The following is a 24489-nucleotide window of genomic DNA, read 5'->3' on the forward strand; positions in this document are numbered from 1 at the left end:
CACACTCCATTTTTGAGACGCCATTTTAATTTTTAGTTTTTTCTATAGTCCTATCTTATAGCATATATATTTATGTCACGTTATTTGTAACATTTAGAATTATTTTTCTGCTATTTTTTTTTATTTATTTATTTTTTTATACTCCTGTCCTATTGGCCTTACGCACTTCGACAAGAGTCCCCGAGAAATACTTTTTTGGATTAAGCATAACCATTCTACATCTGAAAATTCTATATATTAACCTAATTTGCGTCTACAGCCGACTTTTATTAGGAGTACTCGCATTCCGCCTGGACCACCCGTCAATGGGTTTTCTCGCCAGAGAAGAGGGAAACTGTAGAAAACCTCTCCTGAGTACAACCGGTTTATCGACAGTCGAGTTCTAATGGTGTGTACCGGACAATAATCGACGGTGCACATCATTATACCTCGACGTCAAACCTCCCGCTCAGATTATCTCACGTGCCGGAAAAATACCAAGACAAATGGGCGCGAACCAAGGGTACTTATACCCTTGGTCCTTAAACGACCGCCAAGCGAGGCACCTATCCGACTGAGCTAATCTGTCGGTTTTTCTGCTATTTCGTAGTAGAAAAAATAGAAAATTAAACAAAAATTTGAAAAAAATTGGACTTTTTTTATAAAAAAAACATTAATAACTTTTTTGTTTATAAATTTTTTGATTTTTTTATAACGCCATTCGATAGAGCGCATATGAAAACATAAAAAATGATGATTGATGAATTTTTCTATTGATTTTTAAGTACCGAAATAAGTCCTCAAACTTCATGCCATAATTTTGTACATTTTGGCTTTAAAGGGTTAAGCTTGCGACAATTTCATTCAAGCTTATATAAACTTGTTCCAAGATTGCTAAAAAATTAGTACAATTTAGGTATATAAAATTTAAAACAAAATTTAATCTTTTATTAAAGAAAGGGGGCGTGCGTAGCGCGCAATTATTAGTGACTAGTAATGATAAATTTATATTGTTTGAAATAACGTTTTAAAACAAAAATATATATATATTGGAAAACTTTACTTTTTTTTATTAAAAAATTTTAATAATTTAATTACCCACAGTGGGGTAAAAAGACAAATTTATTTTTAAAAGCTGACATCAAATTCGTAATCAGCGACCTCGATAACCCCTAAGTAACAATATTGAGCTTTGATAATAAATACTGCCACAGTATTGCATTCATATTGTGTGCAAAGATTGTGCATTTTGGAATAATAATTCTAAATCTTTATAAATAAGATCAGACTTTTGTCTGTACATTGCATAGAAATTGAAAATTCCTATTTAGTTTTTCTATTCAAGTAGTAAGAATTCCAAAAATGCCAATAAAAAAATTATGTATGTATGTATGTCTGTCCGCGATATTTTGTCCGGGATAAACACAAAGACTACTTGACCGATTAAAGCGAAACTTTATGGTCCCTTAGGTATTAGTCTAACTTAAATTTATAGCCATATCCGATTGAAAAATATTAAGCTGAACGAAAGTTATAGCTTTTTTCACAAAATTCAAAAAATCAAAAAAATGCAAATTTTAAAATTTTTTTTTAAATTGATGTGACACTTTCTGTAGTTACTTTTTAATATAAATACAACTTATTTTCACTGTAAAAATGGAAAATAAATAATATGTTCGAGTTTTTAAGACAAAATCATATTTTTGATTTTCGACAAAATTTTTAATTAATTTTTTTTTAATATTGTTTAATTTTTTATTAAGTTGGTAGTGATATCGGTTAATGTTTTTAAATTTTTAATTACATTCGTTACATTTATTTTATTAAAAAGTTTAGAGTCATGAATTTGATGTCGATTACAAATTTTCTAAAATCAATGAACGTGAGTTTGCAAAAAATTTCGATATTGATATTTTCAGATTTTAAGTTTGAAAATTTTATAGCACGTATTTTCATATTTCATTTAACGTAGAAAATAAAATATATGTATATGTTCAATATAAAGGGTACAGTAAGAGCATCAATAAAACTGAAATTTAACTTCGGCGGGTACGGTAACATATAAAGTCCTTAAAACTCCATTAGGGCAAATTGGGATTTATGAGTCAAAATTTTGTTATTTTTGAATTCTAGAAATGTTTTAAAAATGACTATAAAAATAAATAACAAATTCCTATTCATGAATTAAAATTTTGTTTCTTCAATTTTAGAAATGTTTGGGGTATGTTGTTGCTTTCCAAAATTCTATCTGGGCACTAAGCAAAAACGGGTAAAATGTAAAATCCCATGTGGAAATTTTCAATAGGGATATGGAAAAATTATACCTACTTGAAAAATAAAAATAGATTTTACATGGGATTTTTTCTTAAATAAATATAGGCTTTTTGGGTTTATTTAAATATAGTTATCACTCAAAATCGTGTCGCAATTTACCATACGGTTTTACATGGGAATTCAAATGGTTTCCTTTATGAAAGTAAATCCCATGTAGGAATCGAAAACTTTATAGTTTCTACCAATACATTTAACAGAGTGTCTATCAACCGCGAAAGAAAACCGAAAAATAGCCGGAATTTTAATTCGACCAGGAAAAATCGGAAATTTTTTGCCAAATCGGGAATTTTCTTATCTAATTAAAAAATGTTTTATTATATTAATTCGTTTTTGAAAAATTGCTTTTTGCTTTAATTTTTATTAATGTAATATTTTAATTTGTCAAAATTTAAGCCCTACATTCAGACTACAATATAGGTCTTATTTTCGATTTTAGCAGTCGTAACGTAAGGTCTACTTGCGATACAATTAGTTCGAATTAGACTCTACATAACTCCAAAAGCTGGTGGAAAATTAGGATTAATTTTTAATACATGAATTGAAATACTACAAACGCATAATGTACTACAAACTGACAAATACTGGTCTGTAAATCTGAATTAGTTGAAAATAGTATTTCATAGGAAAAGTCATTTACTGATTCAAACAGTAATATTGTTCTAATGAAGTAGTTAATGTAACTAATTATTAGTTTTTACCAATCAAATTAAATTCCCGATTGGTAGACACCTCTTCAAATATATTAGTAGAAACTAAAACCCGTCGAAGACGGGTACGACAGCTAGTTATGAGAATATATTCTTATTTACCAAATGCCAAGTTTTAATACCTTGTAAAATCTACTTTTATTGTTATTGCGTCATGTGCATGTTTTTTGGTTGCTTAAATATTTGCTTTGTTCTCTTTTACCTGACATTATTACTTTAACGAGTTTAAAATTTTAAGCTTCGATTCAATGCGGCATAATTATATAGAGGTCCTAAGTTTGTCCAGTTTACCCACAGGGCAAACTTAGGATCACTTTATCCTACTGTTTACGCAATATTAGAAATAGTTATACTAAAATAATTATAAGGGAGTGTAAGGTATGGTGACGGACACTTTGTTATTTGCGCCTCTCTCTCTCTCTCTCCGAGTCCGAATATTTTTGATAAATTTAACAATAAAATTTTACTTAAAAATTGACTCCGTTTTGATTTGAAGTAATAGAAAGTGATAATAAAATAATTAGTAGTATTTATTTAATACTGCTAAAGCAGCGGGCGGAAAAGTCGTTTTTCCGCCCGCTGTTGGTAGTCGGGCGGCAAAAGCTTACTTTCCGCCCGCTATGCATGCACGGAAAGTCAAGTTTATCGCGCATGTAGGACAAAAAAAAATTTTTTTTAATTACTTGATATTATTATATTTTATGTTTTCGGGGTCGCTGAATCCGAATATTTGATAAAAAATTCAAAAATTCAAAATGGCGGCTTAAAAATTTAAAAGTTTTCGTATTTGACTAAAAATACTCACTTGGGGGTTTTTCGGTCGCTGATTTCGAATATTTGGTTAAAAATTTAAATTTCAAAATGGCGGCTTAAAAATGTCGGCTTTAAAAATTTAAAAGTTTCCTGATTTGACTAAAAATGCTCACTTGGGGGGTTTTTGAGGTCGCTGATTACGAATATGTAGTTAGAATTTTAAAATTCAAAATGGCGGCTTCAAAATGGCAACCGAAAAATTTTAAAGTTTCCGGATTTGGATAAAAATGCGCATTTGGGGGTTTTTGGAGTCACTGAATTAGAATATTATTATTTATTATTATTTATTTTTTTTTATTATTATTATTTATTATTATTATTTTATTTTTTATTATTATTATTATTTTTTATTTTATTTTTTTTTATTTATTTATTTTTTTTTAATTTTTTAATTTTTTGTCACGAACTATTTAATTTAATTTTTTTTTTTATTGTTTATACTCCTGCCCTATTGGCCTTACGCACTTCGACAAGAGTCCCCGAGAAATACTTTTTTTGGATTAAGCATAACCATTCTACTTTAGAAATTTTTCTATATTATTAACCTAATTTTGCGTCTACAGCCGACTTTATTAGGAGTACTCGCAGTACGCCTGGACCACCCGTCAATGTGTTTTCTCGCCAGAGAAGAGGGAAACTGTAGAAAACCTCTCTGAGTACAACCGGTTTATCGACAGTCGAGTTCTAATGGTGTGTACCGGACAATAATCGACGGTGCACATCATTATACCTCGACGTCAAACCTCCCGCTCAGATTGTCTCACGTGCCGGAAAAATACCAAGCCCCGAATGAGCATTTTTAGCCAAAATCGTAAACTTAAAAAAAATTTTGATCGCCATTTTGAAATTAAAAATTTTAACCAAATATTCGAATTCAGCTACCCCAAAAACCCCCAAGTAAACATTTTTAGTCAAATCCGTAAACTTTTATATTTTTTGGTCGCCATTTTAGAGCCGCAATTTTGAATTTTTGATTAAATATTTGTATTTAGAGACCTCAAAAACCCCCGAATGAGCATTTTCAGCTAAATTCGTAAGCTTAAAAAATTTTTTGGTCGCCATTTTGAAGCCGCCATTTTGAATTTAAAATTTTCAATAACGGATTTGTATTCAGCGACCCCGAAAACCCCCGAGTAGGCATTTTTAGCAAGATTCGTTAACTTTTATATATCTTTTTTTTCGATGCCGCTATAGTGGTCATACACACTAGGGGCACGAATTATTTTTGCCTCTATAGACGTCAAACACTGTGAAGGGGTTAAACAAATTAATAAAAATTAAAAATTTTTTTAAAACTGTTAACGCCAATCGATTCTACGTGAAGAAATAAGAATGATTTGTATGGGTCATTTTTTACTCCAAGCCGTATTTTGTGTATAAAATTGTTATAAACCAGTTTAGCTGTGTAAAGGGTGTCTCATACCAAGCATAAACAAATGGATTTTAAGTAAAACCAACAATTGGATTCATAGCCAAATGGAAAAAAAAGTTTGTAATTTTTATTAATTTGTTTAAACAATTGTTGTTAAAAAATTGGGCATTAAATACATTTCATATGCATATCTTTTTTTTAATTTTACAATGAATCCAATTGTTAATTTTACTTGAAATTCATTTGTTGATGCTTGTGATGTAGCAACCTTCATCCAGCATAATTTGTTTATAACAATTTAATAAACAAAATACGACTTGTAGAAAAAAATGACCTTTACAAAACATTCTTATTTTTCCACGTAGAATCGATTGGCGTTAACAGTTTTTAAAAAAAATTTATTTTTATTACTTTGTTTAAACAATTGTTGTTGAACAATTAGAAATTAAAAGCAAAAAAACAGGTATATCTTTTTTTCCATTTGCCTATGAATCCACTTGTTAGTTTTACATAAAATCCATTTGTTTATGCTTGGTATGAAACACCCTTTACACAGCTTAATTTGTTTATAACAATTTTATAAACAAAATATGACTTGGAGTAAAAAATGACCCATACAAATCATTTTTATTTCTCCACGTAGAATCGATTAGCGTTAACAATTAACAAATATTTTTAAATTTTTTTAAATTTGTGTTGAACAATTGGAAATTAAAAACAAAAAGATAGGTATATCTTTTTTTCCATTTTCCTATGAATCCAATTGTTACTTTTACTTAAAATCCATTTTTTATGCTTGGGATGAAACACCCTTTACACAGCTTAATTTGTTTATAACAATTTTATAAACAAAATACGACTTGGAGAAAAAATGACCTATACAATACATTCTTATTTTTCCACGTAGAATCGATTGGCGTTAACAGTTTTAAAAAAAAATTGGACAAGTGCGAGTTGTACTCGCACTGCAATGGCGGGTTCCGTACACAAATATTAAAACAATACTTGCAACATTTATCGGTAATTGATAGAATTAAAATAAACAATTAAAAAAATATATTAAAATCATTTGATAAAAAAATAACTAAAAAAATTAAAGTATTGTATATATCTAATATTGTAAACAATAATAAGCAGAGGAACTATAATTTTGAAAATTTTGTTCCTCTGCTTATTATTGTTTATAATATTAGATATACAATACTTTAATTTTTTTAGTTATTTTTTTTATCAAATGATTTTAATATATTTTTTTATTTGTTTATTTTAATTCTATCAATTACCGATAAATGTTGCAAGTATTGTTTTAATATTTGTGTACGGAACCCGCCATTGCAGTGCGAGTGCAACTCGCACTTGTCCAATTTTTTTTTTTTAGTTAAGAAATTAAAGTCAGAAAACAATCTCTCATTTATTCTCTTGAAATTTCACTCTCTTCCTTAAAATATTTAATGCCACGTGTTTAAATTAAAAAAAATTTTTTTTTTTTGAAAAAAAAATTTTTTTTTTAATTTTTTTTGATTTTTTTTTCAAAAAGATTCTTAAATAAGTTTTTTGTCGTCTGACTGTAATAATACACTGGGATACAAATTTTCAGTTGATTAGGTCAAATAATGTAAAAGTTAGAGAAAAAAATTTTTTTTTTAAAATTTTTTTTAGTTTTTCCTTGACAACGCTATGGCCATCATTACATATCAAGTTCTCTATATTTTTCCTGTAATATTCAAGTAAAAATACACCAGCATGCAAAATTTCAGCTCTCCATGTCGAATAGTTTAGAAGTTAAGGGGGGGGAATGGTCACTTTTTATGCATTTTTGGCCAAAAATCTTGTTATTTCCTTGACAACGCTATGACCATCACGTCCAATCACATTCGCTATATTTTTCCTGTAATCTACGAGTGAAAATACATATCTGGACCAAATTTGAGCTCTTTAGGTCAAATAGTTTAGCCGCTAGGGGGGGGACACGATTTGGCTACGGACAACAGAGTCTCACCAATAGGGTTCCGCCGTTACACCGTAGGTGTACGGAACCCTAAAAATTTTAAATTTTTATTAATTTGTTTAAACAATTGTTGTTAAACAATTGGAAATTAAAAACAAAAAAACAAGTATATCTTTTTTTCCATTTCCTCGCTACCCCAAAAACGTGACATCATTTGTGAACGCTGTGCTCCCTTGACATAAATTTCATTTATCGTAATTCTCATTTGACACAAAATCCATTTGACATAAATATCATTAGACATCAAATTCGATTAACATAAATTTCATTTGACGTAAATATCATTTAACATAATTATTATTTAACATAAAATTAAATTGATAAAAATTTCATTTGGCATAAATGCCATTTAACATAATTCTCATTTGACATAAAATTTACTTGCCATAAATTGCATTTGGTATAAATCCCATTTAACGTAATTCTGATTTGACATAAAGTTTACTTGATATAAATTTCATTTGACGGATAAGTCATTACATATAATTCTCATTTGATATAAAATTCAGTTGTCATAGATTTCATTTTACATAAAGATCATTCGACATGAAAATGTAGACGCGAATGTCAAAATTGTCGAATTACAATGTTGTTGATAATATCTAATTGGTTACTTTTAAAATTCGCGCCGATATTTTTAAGTAAAATGTAATTTGTGTAAAATGATTTTTATGTCAAATGAGAATTTTGTTGAATGACTTTTATGTCAAATCTAATTTATGTCAAATGACTTTTATGACAAATGATTATTATGTTAAATGTCTTTCATGTCAAATGAACTTTATGTAAAATAAAATTTATGTTAAATGAGAATTATATTAAATGACATTAATATCAAATGAAATTCATGTTAATTTAAATTTATGTCAAATGAAATTTATGACAAATGAATTTTAGGACAGAATAAAATTTATTAAATGAATATTATGTCAGATAACGTATATGTTAAATAAAAAAAATAAAACTTATGTCAATTGAAATATAAGTCAAGTAATTTTCATGTGAAATAAAATTCAAGTTAATTGTATTTTTGCGTTAAATGGAAATTATGCTAAATGATTTTTATATCATAGAAAATATGTGTTGAATTAATTCTATGTTAAGTGACATATATGTTATATAAATTTTATGTTTTAATGGAATATATATCAAATGGATATCATATTAAATGCCATTTATGCAATATAAATTGTATGTTTAATGAAATGTGTGTCAAATAAGTTTCAAATTAAATGTTTTTTATACCATATAGATTTTTTGTCAAATGAAATTTTTCATTTTTAGAACGTTTCATGTCTGCTAAATAATGTCCCAAAAACGTTATATGGTTCTAAAACGTTTTAAAAGCAATAGAACGTTTTTGGAACATTATTTTGCAGACATGAAACGTTCTAAAAACGTTTTTGGAACGTTTTTAAAACAATGATGGTTTTTTGCCCACTGGGTATCTTGTGCGGATAATTGATTATACTCTTATTCTCATGCTTACTATTCTTCCTTCATGTAATACTTATACACATTTCTATTCTTAAATTATTGAAGATAGCTTAATATTTACTTTTATAGTTACATAAATAATAATAGAAAATTATATTTGGGGATGTAACACACCTTAAAGTATTATTTTTTAATTTTCAACGATTTTTGTTGAAAAAATGTAGTTACAACACATTTAGAAAATATGTTTAAGATAAAAAATTCGTATTTTTCTTAAAACAAAGTAATCTCTTTTTCTTTTTTGTATTTTTATATAACTTCCATTGACATTCTTTTAGTAATAGATATACGTTAATGTAAAAAGAAAGTTTTCTAAATCAAAAATATTTGTAAGCTATTCTCTTTACTGGTTTTTACATAATTCGTTGAAGTTTTCATTCGCGTGCTAATTTTCGATTGACAGATCCCCTTAGTTCCGCTAGATACAACACTTTAATTCATGTCAATTTCTTCCTTACCATTAGATTATACAGTTTAAAAAAATGTTGCGCCTTTTTGAGCGTTTTTCTATTTAACTTAACCCGGCGAGTATAAGGATGGGTGGAATCCACTTAGTAATATTCTTCTATTTAATTAATAAAAAAGACTTTGAATCAGTAAAGTTTTCTTCATAATTGCTATATATGCATTTGGGTGTATCGTTACAAAATATTATATTAAAAACTTTTTTATATTTCTTTATAAAACATAAATCCCTGTACTGGGGGTAATTGAGAAAATAAATTTGTTAATAGGGAAATTTCAAGTAATTTAATACCGGTCACGGTGTGGATGACACGGTCAAAGGGTGCGAAACGAGGAAAATCTGATTCGACTTGGGTAGAAAGAAAATAGTTACGTAAAAAAAGGTAGTAACCGGGTAACAACGCAGAAGAGGGACTCTTCTGTATATTACCGGCGATCGGGCACGTCTCGAGGGCCGGTCATACGTTGTTGCGTAAGCAACAATAGAAGACTGATTTTGTTAAAGCTTCGACAAGAAGACTATAGAGACAGGAGCACGGGGGTGACACTCTTGAGTTGGAACTAACCTGAGAGTTGACCGTCGTCACCGGTAGCGCTGGCTGGACATTGGACCAAGATTGAGTAAAATGCATGGGATTGCAAAAAAAATTTAATTTTCAATCATTAATATTAATTTGATGGTATTTATTTGTACATAATATTGATTCAGTAACATTTTAGCATATTTTATAATATCAAAAACTTAGAAAAAGTGTTTAATATTTTACTTATAATGAAAATTATGCAACAATTGATGGCGCGAAATTCAAATAAAATACTAAATAATATTATAATAAATAAGTTATCTAAAATATTTCTATTCATACTGGAAAAATATTTATTTATTTATTTATTTAACAAATATACGGGACAAGCCCTTTCGTACATAGTACTCTTACAATCTAAAAGTTGCAACCGCAACTTATATTGTACAATATTATCTGTATGTAATCAACACTAGGTAGTTTTAATTTAAAAGTCGAAAATAAACCTACGCAATGAAGAGGTAAATCTTAAGAAGTTACTATCAAAAAAGTCAACAATATTTGACATCGAATTAGCCTCTCTACTTAATCTTGTTACAAAAGAGTGATATCCGTAGTTTGTTCGATGAAAGGATTCCAAAAACAGTGTATAATTTCTAGTTGCCCTTATAGGGACAGACATATTAAATAATGATAATAAATTTAAACAATTAATTACACCATTTATAATCTTATAAAATAAAGTCAAATCATTAAAAAGAAATCTGGATGCAATTAGTGGAGTATTAAATGATAATCTTAATGTACTGTAGTCATGGGAGTATCTATCAAATTGAACATGAAGTTGTCTCGCTACAAAGCGAAGAAATCTATTTTGAATTCTTTCAATTCTAATTATGTTAAAATCGTAAAAAGGCACCCATATTACAGAAGCATACTCCAGCAGTGATCTTACCAAAGAGAAGTAAAGAATTCTTAGTGTATTAATATTATGAAACATTGATGCGTTTCTAATTATGAAACCAAGAGCTCTTAAGGCTTTTGAAATTACTTCAGATGTATGTCTATTAAATGAAAGGTCACTGCAAAAAAGCAATCCCAAGTCCCGAATACAAGTAACCCTTGTCAATTCTTCTTGACCAACAGTGTAACAATAAATCAGAGTACTTTTCTTTGAAAATGAAATGACATAACTTTTTTTTACATTTATAGACATTTGATTACTGACACACCATTGAATCACTCGGTCAAAATCAGCTTGAATATTTTGTGGACTTGAACCAACAACATTATAAAGTTTAAGATCGTCAGCGTAAAGTAAAAAATGAGAATTTTTAAAAATAATTTTAATGTCATTGATATAAAGAACAAACAAGAGCGGTCCAAGATTCGAGCCCTGAGGAACACCAGAAACTGCTAAAAATGCTTCTGAATACTCATTTTTAAACTTAACCATTTGAAATCTTCCTGATAAATAACTTTCCAAAAATAAAATTATATTTGAAGACAATCCCATTCTACGCAATTTCTCAATAAGTATAATATGATTAACTTTATCGAAGGCCTTTGTAAAATCAGCGTATATTGCATCTACCTGATGCCCATTTTCTAAATTAATTTCCAAAAAATTTGTGAAAATACTGAGGTTAGTGATTGTAGATCGACCACGAACAAACCCATGTTGCTCGTCAATTATTATATTAGAAACCGCAAGATACAATGACTCACAAATAAGACCTTCAAATATTTTTGATATTGAATTAAGTAAAGTTATTGGCCTGTAGTTTTCAATATTATTTTTATTACCATCCTTAAATACCGGAGATATAAATCCCTTTTTCCATTCATTAGGAAATTTATTTGACTCTAATGATTTGTTAAACAATATAAAAAGTGGTTCAACAAACGCGAAACCACATGAGCGAATTATTGATGGTGGGATTTTATCTGGGCCGGCTCCTTTACTTACATCCAAATCTCTTATTTTAACAAAAATGTCATTTCTCGATATCTGAATAGAATTAAGATTCACCTCACTATGTTCTTCAAATGTAACATTATTAGTTTGCAATGTAGTAGTATTATAAACTGATTGGAAATATTTTGCAAAAAGATTAGCAATTTCGACAGAAGATTCACTATTTTCATCTTTTAAATACATAATGTCTGGCAAAGTATGACATTGTTTATTCAACTTTATGAATTTCCAAAAATATTTCGGGTTATCAACTATTGAGTTTTCAGTGTATGAGATAAAATTATTATAACATGACCTTGATAATGCTTTACAATCTGATCTTATCTTAGAAAATGCTAAATAGTTACAATTATTTCTTTCTCTTTTATAAATATTATGTAGTTTCTTTTTTTGTAGAACCAAGTCTTTTAATTCTTGTGTAAACCATGGTGGCAATATTTTCGAACTTATGAATTTTAAAGGTACAAAATTATCAAACGCCTCATATATTATATTATAAAATATGTCAACAGCATCATCCATATCGTCAACATTAAGTACACTATTCCAGACAATGTTATTAAGAAAGGAAGTTATTCCTGAAATATTAGCATTATTAAAGTCATATTTAACATTATTAATATTACTATGTGGAATGTAATTGTTAAAGGAAATATGTATATTTATAACAAAAGGTGGATGATAGCTGTCAACAACTAAAAGTGAGTCACTTAATGTAGTTACAGAAAAATTATCAGGATTACAAAAAACCAAATCTAAAAGAGAGCCATGTAAATTAAAATTATAATTAATTTGGAATAATCCCAATAAATCAATTACATCAATAATTTCAGTTGCGATTAATAATTGCTGATTTGTCAAACCATGACTTATTGCACAAGACAAATTATTATTATTATTATAATCAGAGTTCCATACTATAAAAGGTAAATTAAAATCACCAATAATACATATCTTAGCTTCGCAAAATCTGTTATTAATAAATTCAAGAATTTTACTAACTTCTGTATAAGAACTAATCATTGAGTTTGGAGGAATATAAAAACATCCGAAAACAAAAACATTATTACCCTGTTTAAACTTGACAAGAACATGTTCTATTGACTCAAATGTTGTAATGATACGAGAACTCTTTAATTCACGTTTAAAAGCCATTAAAACACCTCCCCCCCGAGCATTAGCACTAGTCAAAACATTTCTATCAAACCTGTAAACGTCATAAGAATAGAAACCTAGCTCCTCAGATACAATACCGGAATGTAGCCAAGTTTCTGTAAACGCAAAGATACTATACATGTGTAAAGAAATACCTTGACGGAGATCATGGATCTTAGTGCGCAAGCCTCTCACATTCTGATAATATACCTGAATGGGAGAAGTCTGAGTAGCGGGGAGACCGACACTCACATCGACGGTAGAGAATAAGTCTACACTATTAACTTCACCCCGTTCTCGCTGAGCTGTATGTTGAGTGTACTCGTACGTTGTCGCATAGGAGGTTTTTTGATTATGGTGGGAGTCCCTCTCCTGAATACCATGACCAAGTTCTCCTCTCCTCTCTCTCGCCGCAAAGCCAGCTGTTCTTTCATCGATTTTATTTCCTGTTGTTGCATTCTTGTTTTGTCGTTTGTCATCCAAAGATCTTTTAATTCCTAAGAATAATAAAATTCTATTCTATTATTCCTAAGAATAATAGCTAATAGCAATAATTGAAATAACCGAAAATAATTATAATATTATGAATTTGAATTTCGCGCTATTAATTGTTACACAATTTTCATTATAAATAAAATATTGAACACTTTTTCTAAGTTTTTGATATTATAAAATATGCTAAAAAGTTACTGAATCAATATTATGTACAAATAAATACCATCAAATTAATATTAACCCCTTCGTTGGCAGAGGCAATTCTACCAAAAGTTGCCAAAATGTACAGAAATTTTTTTTTTTAATTTCTACCTAGGGGTTATTGGGGTCGCTGATTACGAATCTGAGGTCAAAATTGAAAAATTGAAAATAGCGGATCCAATATGGCGGACATAAAAAAATCAAAAATCGACCAAATCAGCTAAAATTTGTTACTCGGGGGTTTTTGGGAACGCTGATTACGAATCTGATGTTTGTTTTAAAAAATTCAATATAGCGGATCCAATATGGCGGACGTAAAAATTAAAAATCAACCAAATCGGTTCAAATTCGTTACTCGGGGATTCTCGGGGTCGCTGATTACGAATCTGATGTTTGTTTTCGAAAATTCTTAATGGCGGATCCAATATGGCGGACATAAAAAATTGAAAATCGACCTGATCGGTTAAAATTCGTTACTTGGGGGTTTTTGAGGTCGCTGATTACGAATCTGGGGTCTGTTTTTCAAAATTCAAGATGACGGATAATATGGCAGACGTAAAAATTAATAATCGATCAAATTGATTGAAACTCGCTACTCAGGAATTTTTAGGGTCGATGATTACGAATCTGACTAGCTAATGCAGGGGGCCCCCAAAAGTAAAAATGAAGTAATTTTGTATATCTCCGTTAGTCTTATCATGCAACATTTTGTATTTTTTCAAGTCAACTCCAAACTGAATAACAAATTTCAATTGAATTATAATAAGCATCCTGAATGAGTACGAAGACTAAATCAAATGAAAACCTTTTTTGCATGTTTTTCCACCTTTCGGAATTCATCATTTTTAATTTTCTAAATTTCAATTTTTTTAAATTAGTCCTATTCGTAATTTTTAACCGAAAATTCCGTCATATGCCAAATTTCACAAAAATCTAAATGATTTTTCAAATTTTCGTTCACCATATTGGGTCCGCCATTCTGAATTTTTCAAATTTGACTTTGGATTTGACATCAGTGACCTGGAAAACTTCCAAGTATCAATTTTAATGAGAATACACCAGTTTTCAAGAAAATCTCTAGAAAACAATCAATTTTCAAAAAATTCAATCGCCATATTGGATCCGACATTTTCAATTTTTAAAAACAGACATCAGATTTGCGATCAGCGACACCAAAAACCCCCGAGTAACGATTTCCGAATGATTTAATTGCAATTTGAAGCTAATTAATCATGATATAAATGGTTGACGCATAAATGCGCCAGGGCCACGCTGGGCACGGAAAAATTTGACGTATAAATGCGTCAATGCCAACGAAGGGGTTAATGATTGTAAATTAAATTTTTCTTTGCATTCTTATGCATTTCACTCAATATCGGTCCAATGTCCAGCCAGCGCCACCAGTGGCAACGGTCAACTCTCAGGTTAATTTATTCTTATGGGAACTGCAGCAGTGTCAGCCCTGTGGACAGGAGGAACAATTCGAGCGCCAAAGATGGAAGAGAGTGTGACTGTGGGTGTTTCCGACATTCGCTCTTGGAGTGCACTCAGAGCGCGAAGGGGTTCTCAACCATTTTAAAAAGTTACTTTAGTAACACTTGCTTTTCATTGGCCGAGCACGCTATGCATGTTATCTAAACTTTAGATTATAATAAAATTCTACAAATGGGTTACGTTCAATTTTGGTTTTTTGTAAAATTAATAGAAAAGAGTGCGTTGAAAACTTTTCTGTACTCTAATTTCGTGCTCCGTGAATTTATTCAGAGTGAGAGTTTGGAGTGTTATATAATAGCGCGAAGACAAAATTTAATAATGGCAGAAGATTTAAATAATTTAAATATAAATCCTATTTTATTAGATGCTGCAGTCATGATGACTGCAGCTGATCTTTTGTTTCCAAATAAGGATTTAGAAGAATTTCTGCCATTTTGCTTCCTCATGAGGAAGCTTTGCATTGGTGACGATTTTCGATTTTTCAAAAGAAGGTTATATGGACTCATTTTCATCTAAAACATATGTATATTCAATTATGAGCAAATGTCCAGATGTATATATGTGTGTGTATGTCACAAAAATTGTGTACAAATTATCTCAGACAAATTTTGATGGATTGTCCTGAAATTTTGCAGGTTTATTGCAGTCATTAATACCTAAAATTTGACACAAGGATTTTCGAAAATATCTACAAAAATTTTTTTTATACAATTTTTTTAAAATTCAGAAAAAATTTTTTTTTGTATTTTTTGAAATAATTTTTTTATTTGTTAATATTTTCATTAATTTTTCTCAAAATTACATTCCTGACAAGAAAACGAATCGATTGATGTATACAAAGTATATATTTTATCAAAATTTATCAAATTAATAAATATTTTTCTTTTTAAAAAAAAATTCAAATTTTGTATTTTTTTCATAATTTATTTAATATTAATATTAATATTTTAAAATGATTATTCTATCATAAAAAAGAAGCAATTGGCAAATGAAAGTGTAAACTTCACCAAATATTTATATAACAACTTATAAATTATAAATGATTTATATAATTTTATTTTTAACAAATCTTCTGGACGAACCCTTTTGTACATAGTTTTTCAAAAGTTTGCAAAACCGCAATTTTTATACATTGAGGAAGCTAAATGGTCATGAAATGAACAACTTGTTTAAATTTTGTCTTTGCGCTATTATATAACACTCCAAACTCTCACTCCGAATAAATTCACGGAGCACGAAATTAGAGTACAGAAAAGTTTTCAACGCACTCTTTTCTATTAATTTTACAAAAAACCAAAATTGAACGTAACCCACTTGTAGAATTTTACTATAATCTAAAGTTTAGATAACATGCATAGCGTGCTCGGCCAATGAAAAGCAAGTGTTACTAAAGTAACTTTTCAAAATGGTTGAGAACCCCTTCGCGCTCTGAGTGCACTCCAAGAGCGAATATCGGAAACACCCTGTATGATGAGGCATATTAACCTGAGGCCAGGGTTGGGAACGTAAACTACCTAAGGTAATCTACGTAGTTGTTTACATGTAGATTACTTGGTAATTTACGTCAAGAGTTTTCTACGTAATTTACATTAATGTATTTTGTCACGTGATATAACCTGAAAAGCAAACTTTTCAAGAGATTATTTGTTTTTTTAGTCTTTTAATGGCCGCCATCTTGAAAAAGTAAATTACATGAGTTTTCTACATTGTCTAAATCAAAAAAACCAAAAAGATTATTAAACTAGATGATATTTGCCGTACAATGACCCTCGGATGTCAAAAAATATTGAATTGCAACAAAATGGCGGAGTTTTGAAAAAAGCTTTTAAATTTCGCCAAAAAAATCCGATGGTTTTTCGCATCCCAAAATTTTATTTTTCATCCAATCAAAAAACTGGAGCCTCATTGTACGGCAAATATCTTCTAGTTTAATAATCTTTTTGGTTTTTTTTATTTCAGTCACTTAGAAGGCCGCAATAACTCCAGCAGTGGGAAAACTGTTTTTTTGGATATAGCGAATAACTCTTTAAAAAAAAGATATTTTTCTTTGCAAAAATTACAAAATGTTCACTATTTATACAAATATACATGTACAAAACTTTAAAAAAATTAGATGCAATAATTTCCCTGAAAAAAATTCCTAAAAATCGACGTTTTTTTCAATCACTTACACTAGGTGTGCCCCTTAAGTCCACTGCTCTCTATGAACAAGCAGGTGAGTTGGTCCTTCTGTCTTCTTGTGCTTCTATAACATAGGCTGTTTCTGGAACTTACTGGCAGTACATATACTCGCAGCTTGCAGAGGTGTAACCGCAGCTTAAAAGCTGAAGAACAGCTGAAGAAAGGCGTTTAAGGTGTTGTGGTTAGACAGCGTATTTGAGTTAGGATGGTTGCTATATATTATATTAGATAATTTACTGTTTCAGTTATCTCGAAAACGTCTTCCCCTTTAGTGTCTGGAGAATTTTGTTCATTTGTTTCTTGCGAAATTGATGCCCCAGGTTCAATTATAACAACGGATGAATTGTTGATGTTCAATAAGGATGAGTCATCCAAGGATCCAGAGTCTAAGGGCATACTATTCTTCTCCTCTATACATTTAAAATGCTTAGTGGGCAAGCAACCACAGTAATTGCAAGATGCAATAGGAGATTCTTTTTGCCATTCGAACTCGGGACACTCATCACAAGAAAGACAAACTCCTCTTTTTACACCTTTTGAATCGATATTGTAAAAGTCCATGATTTTCTAAAATAATGTATAATAAATAAATGTTGTCATTGTCGCAAAGCAAAGCAGAATCTTGTGAGAGTGAAAAGGATAGTGATATCTGACTATCTCTCTTGCACTCACTCATGGGACTGCACCTTTATACCCTTTAATTATACCCTAAAAGCCTTTTTTCAATAGGTTCCTAAAGGTCTTTCTCCAATACAATCCCAAAACTCTGCGTCGCGTCGGTTGCTATGGCAACATATGCTAAAATCAACGCAACGCAGTCATTCGCAGACTGTAGCAGAGTTTTGTGAACCTATTGTAGAAAGGCCTTTAGAAAGCGTCAAACAGAAAGCCGAATTCTATGTGATTTTACGCTTTCTGCTTACATCGAACTGTAGGCTTATAATCGGAAACAACAATGGAAAAAATGAGTGAGTTTTATTATTGCTTCCTCATAAAGGAAGCCTTATAGTGATGTCGATTTCCGAATTTTTTAGAACCAATTATTTTTACAAATTTTCAAGTGTAGTATATATAATTCGTCGAGAGGAACAAATGTCCGGATGTATGTGTGTATGTATGTGTGTGTGTGTGTGTGTGTGTATGTCACCGATTCTTGTGGACAAATTTTCTCTTACACGTCTTGACGGATTTTGATAAAATTTTGTAGGTGTATTACGGTCACGAATACCAAAAATCAGACAAAAGGATTTTCAAAAATATCTAAAAAAAAAAATTTTTCAACAATTTTTTAATTTTTGAAAAAATTAATTTTTGGATTTTTTGAAATAACTTTTTTCTATATTAAAATTTTTATTAATTCTTGTCAAAATTTTATTCCTGACATAAAAACGAATCGATTCATGTATATAAAGTTTATATTTTATCAAAATTTATAGAATTAATAAATATTTTAAATTTTCACAAAAAATTTAAATTTTGTATTTTTTGACAATTTATCTTAACACTTTAAAATAATTATTCTAAAATAAAAAATTAAACAATTGGTATATATTATATTGAGGAAGCTTAATGATCATGAAATGAACAACTTGTTTTTATTAGCTATACTCACAGAGAATATCCAAAAATTTGAAGTTTTCTATGGGAATAACCAATAAAAGTAAGTAAAAAAACTCTGCGAGGTTATGTATTTAAAGGAAATATTTATCTGTCCCTCTTTAATAGTTTTTAAGATTACAATTACAATTGATTTTCCGTTCATGGGTGTATGCCCTGGCGGAAATAAATATATAATAATATATAAATAAATATATATATATATAATAAATAAATATAATATATGGCGTTTTAAATACAAAAATATAATAAAGTAAGTATTGGGTTTTGTAGAAAAAGTGTTTATAAATAGTTTATGACCTTATTTGTTACAAATTAATGTAAAATAAGTGAAATAAAAGATAAAATATGTGAAAATGTCAAGTGAATGTGTATTGATAAATTGGTGTGTGTTTTAGGGGAAAGTGTTGTTGACATGACTTTTTAATGTAAGATAAATAGTGAAAAATTGTAATTTTGTTGTTATAAAGTGTAATAATTAATGAAAGTTGATGTTTTAATAGTATAAATAATGTATATAGCAGCTGAAAATAGCGAAGGACGGTTCCCTACACGCTTTTGATATGTCGCCGCGCATTTTGCACGACAGATGAAGGGAGTGACATTTGTCCATACGTATTTTATCACATGAAAATTGAACAAAAAATACTATATTTATAGTGCAAGATACTTATTACCTTTCTTTAAATCATTTAAATTCAAAAAAATAATGATAAATTTAAAGTAAAATGATAAATAATATACCTACTTAATTTATCAATAATTACTATTAAAGGACACAGCACGAAATACATGGTAAAAAACTCTCTGTCAACTTTCTTGCTTTTAGTAAACAGAAAGAGTTTTAATCTTATATTTATTGACAAAAAAACTGCTTTCTGTTTTATCACATTCAAAACAAGAAATAGGAAAACCAACTTTTCAAGATAATTTTTATTTAAATTAATTCTAGAAGTTGTATAATTGTATACTGACATAAGCGAATTTCTCTTTTTTCGGTTAGGGGAATTCTCGTCAACTTTTTGTCTCACAAAATAATGTGAAACGTTTAAGAGGGCAGTTTGAATTTTTATACTAGAGGATGGAAAATTTTTAACCCTTATTGGGACTCGTAACCCTCTAGTAAAGTGGAGAAGTCGGTGTGGTCGAACTCCGGACTATAGCAAGTGGAGAACGCCGGAGAACTTCGTGGGGAACCAATGCAACCCTCTGAATTGCATTGTGCAGTCACTGCTGCAGCGAACGCCTTAGCTTGTCGAACCTTATCATGGTCGGCGAGCGAGATAGGGGGAAGGTGCGTGCGGGCAGAGAGGCGGACAGTGGGGGCCTTCGTACTGCAGGCGGCGGGGGGGAGTTGATTCGGTAAGTGGCACCGTGCCGGTCAAGAGCGATGAGCTGGCACCGCAGGTAGGAGAGATTTGGCAGGCAGGCGGTGGGGGACCCAGGGCGGCTGGAGAATGGCTTCCTTCCTTCCCTCCTTTCTTCCTTCTCCTTCTGGCTGATAGTTGAGGCTCGTAGCATGGAAATGTAGGAAATAGGTATAAGGACAAAAATCAGCAGACTTGTGTTAATTTCAAGTTAGCTTTTATTTTCTCAGTCAAACTACAGTACCGTCCGAAATTGTCAGTCCACCCATTTTCAAAGGAATGACAAAAATTTTTTAACATAAAATTCATAAAAAGTAAAATTTTTTTTGGTTTATATTTTGAAAGACAATAAAATTTTGAAAAGAATAAGACCTTACAGAAGTCATTTGGCCAAAATTTGTAGAAGATATTCTTAAAAATCGTCATTTTCAATGTTTTACAAAAATTTGAATAACTTCTAAAATAATGAACGCTTTTTAATAATCTTAGGCTTATTTTAAAGACCATTTTCTACAGAATAAGAATTACTTATAGGCATTAACCTGTAATTTTTAACTTGGAATAAGCATGACGTCAAAGTTGGACAAAAAAATTAAAAAAATTTGAAATAATATTATTAAAAGAAAAATAATTTTTGAAACTCAAACATATATTTTTATTGAATTTTCTTGAAAAATCTACACCATATCATGTTTTATATATGTTCTAGAATAGTTTTTAGTACAAAAAATTGATTTCAAATTTTTCCAACTTTTTTGTCTAATTTTGACGTCATGCTTATTCCAAGTTAAAAATGACAGGTTAATGCCTATAAGTAATTCTTATTCCGTAGAAAAAGACCTTTAAAATAAGCCTAAGATTATTAAAAAGCGTTCATTATTTTAGAAGTTATTTAAATTTTTGTAAAACATGGAAAATGACGATTTTTAGGAATATCTTCTACAAATTTTGGCCAAATGACTTCTGTAAGGTCTTATTCTTTTCAAAATTTTATCGTCTTTTAAAATATAAACCAAAAAAAATTTTAGTTTTCATGAATTTTATGATAAAAAATTTTTGTCATTCCTTTAAAAATGGGTGGACTGACAATTGCGGACGGTACTGTACTTTCGACCTCTCCGTGCAATGAGAGGTCTTACAATAGTTCTCGCTGTACATCGTTCGGTGATCCGCTTATATGTCGACGGTGAGCGAAGTCACATTCGCACGAACCGTACACGCGCACCGCACAGCACTTTATGTAATTCATTACTCAAATTGCGTAGCTTTACCGGTAAGTGGCCGAGAACAGGCGCCACCTACGGTGAAAATACCGTAAGGTCGCTCATTTTCCAGGATAGATCAAAAGATAATAATGAGAGGAAAATTCCCTCATGTCAAACCACAGGGTTGATCAATTCTGGAATTTGAGCGGTACAACCGAAGACTTAAAAACTAATGTTATTTACAATGTTGACGTGTCGATGAGCTGGGACCATTCACCTCGGTCGCCTCTACTCAACCTGGAGCGGTGAGGAGGACTTCCCTCGATGAACTGGGACCATGATTCACTGGATCGATTACCGCATTTTTCCTTGGGCGTCCTCGTCGACGGATCGGGGGTGAAAATAAACCGTCCGCTTGATTGACGCTAGGGTTTGGAGGGGGCGATGCTGACGTACTGTTGACCGTACGGTACAACGGGGTTTTTCGTGGTCTCCCTCTTCGGCGAATTGGAGGGATACCATCTATGGTAGTGTTGACCGTCTAGTTCAACAGGGTTTTTCGTGGTCTACCTCTTCGGCGAATCGGAGGGACACGAACAGGATCCTCTGGAGTGATCACGATCTTTTTCCTCGGTCGTACTCGTCGGCGGATCGGAGGCGCTGCAGGGTAGATGTGGGTCACTATGGGACCTGATGGGGGCCTACTCTTAGGCCGCTCTCGACAACTAGTATCGGTTGGAGAGTTTGGGGAATTGTTGCTGATCTCCTGATCAGTAAGAGCGATGGTCCGGGGTCTCGCTGGCCATAATTGTGACGCGTGAGCTTTTGTTGTTCGGCTGAACAGGTTTACTTCATACACTTGCCCTTGTAGATGACGTATAATAGGGTAAGGTCCTCATCCTAATGAAGCTAATGAGACGTTGAACTGCTTTGAAGCGTCTGACAATTGGTAGTTTCTTAAATAAACGAGATCGCCCGGTTTGTAAGGTGGTAAGGAGGGGTGGTCCAGCAAGATACGTCCCATTTGTCACACATTTTTACCCATTCGGCACTGGTGAACTGCGTACCGTTATCAGTGAGTAAATAACGCGGAAATCCAAAACGAAAGCACGGTGGGTCGGAACCAACTTCAACCCAAAGGTTGGCGCACTTTTAATTTTTTTGTGGATTTCTTTTCTACTATGTCTCCTGAGTAATTTAAGACCAAAAAGAAAAAAATCGTTATACTCAGTTTTGAGAAAATCGATTTTTTTTATTTTTAATCAATAAAACACAGCTACTTAAATACAAGTTCAACTAAAACTTCCGGGCATTTCAAATTTTTTTGTAAATTTTATTTCTACATTATATACTGAGTAACTGTAAACAAAAGAATTCTTTGGTGATGCTCATTTATTTATGTTTTCCTGCTACTGTCATTAATTATGAAAAAGTCGTGTTTTTAAGTTGTACGGTTAACAAAATGGATAATAAACACGCTTTAAATCGTTTCAAAATATGTTTGCTTTGTTATGGTAAAACTAAAAAGATGTTTCCAATCAAATATAAGTTGAAAGCAGAAGTTGAGAAAGTATTTAATTATGATTCTGAAGATGATCGGCTTCCTTGTGCTCTCTGCAGCTATTGTAAAAGAATTTTGTATCGTCTAAAAAAGGGCGAGCAAATAAGCTTAAATATTACAAATTATTGTGAAATGGGTTTAAAAAAAGTGACAAGATTAAATTCAAAGCTGCCTTGTGATTGTCGACTTTGTCAACTTGCTAAATTGCCAAAATGCGGAAATTATGCCAAAGGAAAGTTATTGCCGACGAAAAAAAGTATTTTAAAAAATGTTTCAAATACTGAAAAAGGAGGTAAATCATAAGAATATAATTGAATTTACTTGAAAATTTAAAAAAATTTAATTCACTTTTAATCAATTGATTTTATTATTTAGGGGAGAGTGGGGCAAAGGCGCTAGGTTTACATTTATCGATGTATATTTTTTAAATTAAGCAATTAATTTATGCGGCCTTTGTTTTTCATTATTCTAAGATTAATCAACAAGAAATTTTAATAGTTGTTATTTAGTATATTAAAATTATGAATACATTATTTAATGAAATTTAAAAACAATGCAAAAAATGCCTTTGCCCCACACGCTGGGACAGCGACGTTTTCGCTTATATTTCTAAAAGAAAACATTTATAAGCCTTAAAAAATGAACAAGTGATATTTATTAGTATAATATTTACGAAACATAAGGTTAACAACATATTATTAAAAGAATTAAACTGTTTAAATAAAAAATAAAAACTTTTAGTGATTTTAACATTTAACCTCATATTGTGAATTAATACATAGAAAATTCAAATATTCCATTGTTTTTAACCAAATTATGTTCAATATTGCCTTTGCCCCACATAAGAAACTTTTTTTTACTTTAAATTAAGAATATTTAGATACAAAATTAAACTAAAACACCACGCCAGTTGTGTAGAGAAATATTTAATTTATTTGCATGTTATGTTTTAAAAAATTAAATACTTAAACTTATGTTTTAAAAAATAAAAGTTTGTTCAGTAAAATTAACATTTTATTTTTGCAAAACAATTTTTTTGTTATATTTCTTAAAATATTTGATATTTTTATGTGTTTTTTTAATCAATTGGTCTGATTGCATTGCAACTTAATTTTTAATACCAATTGGAATAGACAGAAAATAAAGGAGATATTTTAAAAAACGTCTTTATCCCGCTTAGCGCCTTTGCCCCACTCTCTCCTAATTTTTTTTAATTGATTTCAATTTTATTAAAATTTCTGTTTATCATTCTGTTTATCATTTTATTTCGATTTAATTTACTTACTAATTTTATTATTTAGTAATTCATAATTAATTATTTAATTTTCAATTTCTATTAATTTTAAAAATAGCGTATTTTCGTTTAATTTTCAGATGAGTCGAAAAATTCAAGTAAGGGCAGATACTGTAGCAATTGCTTTACACTTCTTGCACGCGGAAAATCTCACAAATGTAATTTGACTTCACGATTTGAAAATTTAACAGGTATTATTAAAAATTCGCAACCAAAGTTAAAAGAACAGATAGCTTCAACAC

The sequence above is a fragment of the Leptopilina heterotoma genome, unplaced genomic scaffold (genome assembly GCF_015476425.1).
Source record: "Leptopilina heterotoma isolate Lh14 unplaced genomic scaffold, ASM1547642v1 Lhet_32, whole genome shotgun sequence".
In the NCBI taxonomy this organism is placed as follows: Eukaryota; Metazoa; Arthropoda; class Insecta; order Hymenoptera; family Figitidae; genus Leptopilina; species Leptopilina heterotoma.